We start from the raw sequence: 3,042 nt of genomic DNA, 5'->3' as shown, positions 1-3,042 counted from the left end.
ATGTTATAACAGATCTTTCTCTCAAAAGAACTTGTGACATAAATCTGGCACCTCTGCCCTGAGGCGATATACCTACACACCTCTGTGGTCAAAGCAAGCTCTCATTCCCCCTTAAAGCACTTCCTGCTCACGTTAAGCAAGAAACTACAGAAAAATGTGTCGTACTTTTCTGTAAAAACCATATGACTTTGTTGCTGGGAAAGGCTTTGTTGACATAGTTCAGCACTCTGTTAACGTTACATTTCATGTGAGAGATGTTCTGCCACATCCAACCACTGTGTCTCGACATATTGAGGGAAAAGCACAAGCCCTGCAGTCATCTGTGGCACTGGAGATAAAGCCCCTCATTGAGACGCATGAGTGTGCCATTACAGCAGATATATATGAACTGAGAATTACCATGAAACTTCATTCATGTCCAGCACCATTCATTACACAAACAATGATTTTGTTCTCGTTTCGAGAGTATAGTTTGCGGCTCCATTCAAAAACGGCATGTCAAAACAGGAGAGAACATTAGAAACTTGCTGTTCCAGAAACTCTTGGAATAGACACGTCTCTGCTTGTTGGGCGTGTTGTGTTTGTGACTGATTGCAGAGCCAACATAGTGCTGTGTGTGGGTATGAGGTTCCATTTGTGCCAAAATTATGTCGACATGCTGTCCGTCTATGCTATGTGTCGTCTCCGCTTACTCCTGTCATCGGTCCTTGTCGTTTGACTTTGTCGTCTTGCGTGTCAATGCTGCATGTGTTATGACTATGTGTCGTCTTCCATGTCGTTGCTATGCGTCGTTTCCCTCTGTCGTTACTGTGTCGTTGCTATGCGTCGTTACCCTCTGTCGTTACTATGTGTCGTCTTCCATGTCGTTGCTATGCGTCGTTTCCCTCTGTCGTTACTATGTGTCGTTACTATGTGTCATCTTCCATGTCGTTACTATGCGTCGTTACTATGTGTCGTCTTCCATGTCGTTACTATGCGTCGTTACTATGTGTCGTCTTCCATGTCGTTACTATGCGTCGTCCCATACAGAAGTCACATAGATCGAAATATATTTAAAATAAATACATTTATATATATTGAAATATCTTACATTTAACGACACATAGTAATGACATGGAAGACGACACAGTAATGACAGAGGGTATCGACGCATAGCAACGACATGGAAGACGACACATAGTAACGACATGGAAGACGACACATAGTAACGACAGAGGGTAACGACGCATAGCAACAACATGGAAGACGACACATAGTAACGACAGAGGGTAACGACGCATAGCAACAACATGGAAGACGACACATAGCAACGACATGGAAGACGACACATAGCAACGACATGGAAGACGACACATAGTAACGACGCATAGCAACGACATGGAAGACGACACATAGTAACGACATGGAAGACGACACATAGTAACGACATGGAAGACGACACATAGTAACGACAGAGGGAAACGATGCATAGCAACAACATGGAAGACGACACATAGCAACGACATGGAAGACGACACATAGTAACGACATGGAAGACGACACATAGTAACGACAGAGGGAAACGATGCATAGCAACAACATGGAAGACGACACATAGCAACGACATGGAAGACGACACATAGTAACGACATGGAAGACGACACATAGTAACGACATGGAAGACGACACATAGTAACGACAGAGGGTAACGACGCATAGCAACAACATGGAAGACGACACATAGCAACGACATGGAAGACGACACAGTAATGACAGAGGGTAACGACGCATAGCAACGACATGGAAGACGACACATAGTCATAACACATGCAGCATTGACACGCAAGACGACAAAGTCAAACGACAAGGACCGATGACAGGAGTAAGCGGAGACGACACATAGCATAGACGGACAGCATGTCGACATAATTTTGGCACAAATGGAACCTCATATGTGGGAACACCAGGCTGAACTGCAATGTGCATGTATCCTGAACGTAATCCTGTCCAGTGCATTTGCTTTCCTAAAAGTGTTTCTATTTTTACTTAGAATAGATTTTATATAAATTACATAACAGGAAAAAAAAATATGAGCAGTTCTACCTATTAAAGCCATAACGGTCATATTGACCGCTCTAAATCTCGCGCAATTCTATTGTTCTTTCCCGCGGTTTATTGTCTCTGTCAGAGTCTCCAGTACTATTAGCATATGCTCATTTGATTATAAATACAAATTCTTGAACTACAAATTATTATTGCCTTTTAAAAAATAGATTTATAAAGAGTTTATAGGGAGCCTTTAGAAAATGTCTAATACAAATAATAGAATGAAGAGAAATATGACTTTTGCCGAGGCCTTGGAAATGCTTCACAATCTGGACAGTGATGACTCTGATGCAGGGGCGCTGTCTGAGGTGGAAAGTGACAGCGACCTTTCCTGGGTGCAAGACAACAGTTCATCCTCATCAGAGAGTGAGTCAGAGTCCGTAAAAAGGAAAAAGCAGCGGCTACCTTCCTCGGAGATTAGGGAACCAGATGTTCCGTTCACAGCTGACGTTCCAGGTAAACTTGGATGCCCATATTTACTATTTCTGCTGTTCATATTATTTGTTCTGCTCCAAGTTTACTTGTCACTTGTATAGTATGTATAGTTATGTAGTTTTGGTGCCCCCCAGTGGCAGTTCTCCAGAAAAATAAGTGACTACATTTCTCATGCAGTCAATATATATATGTATATATATATATATATATATATATATATATATATATATATGTATATATATATTATATATATAGCCATATATAAATGAAATTAGGAAAACATGGAGTCATAATTATATGTTATGCGTGTCTATCATATCGTAATAATGCTTTGCGTACTGTAGGTTTTGGCATGAAAATTGATGAGCTTGCCAAGCCAAGAAGATGCCCCTGGAAGAAAAGCATTGTTAAATCACCTTTACTGGTGTGGAGACTTTTCATCATCAGGGAATTTCACAAATGATTTAAGTTTTGTGTTGTGTCAGGTTTCAGATCAGGGACGTAACCATTGAGGGGGACAGT

This window comes from Megalobrama amblycephala, linkage group LG20, assembly GCF_018812025.1.
Source record: "Megalobrama amblycephala isolate DHTTF-2021 linkage group LG20, ASM1881202v1, whole genome shotgun sequence".
Taxonomy (NCBI): domain Eukaryota; kingdom Metazoa; phylum Chordata; class Actinopteri; order Cypriniformes; family Xenocyprididae; genus Megalobrama; species Megalobrama amblycephala.
The sequence above is the reverse complement of the archived record's forward strand: the minus strand, read 5'-3'. Positions refer to the sequence as shown.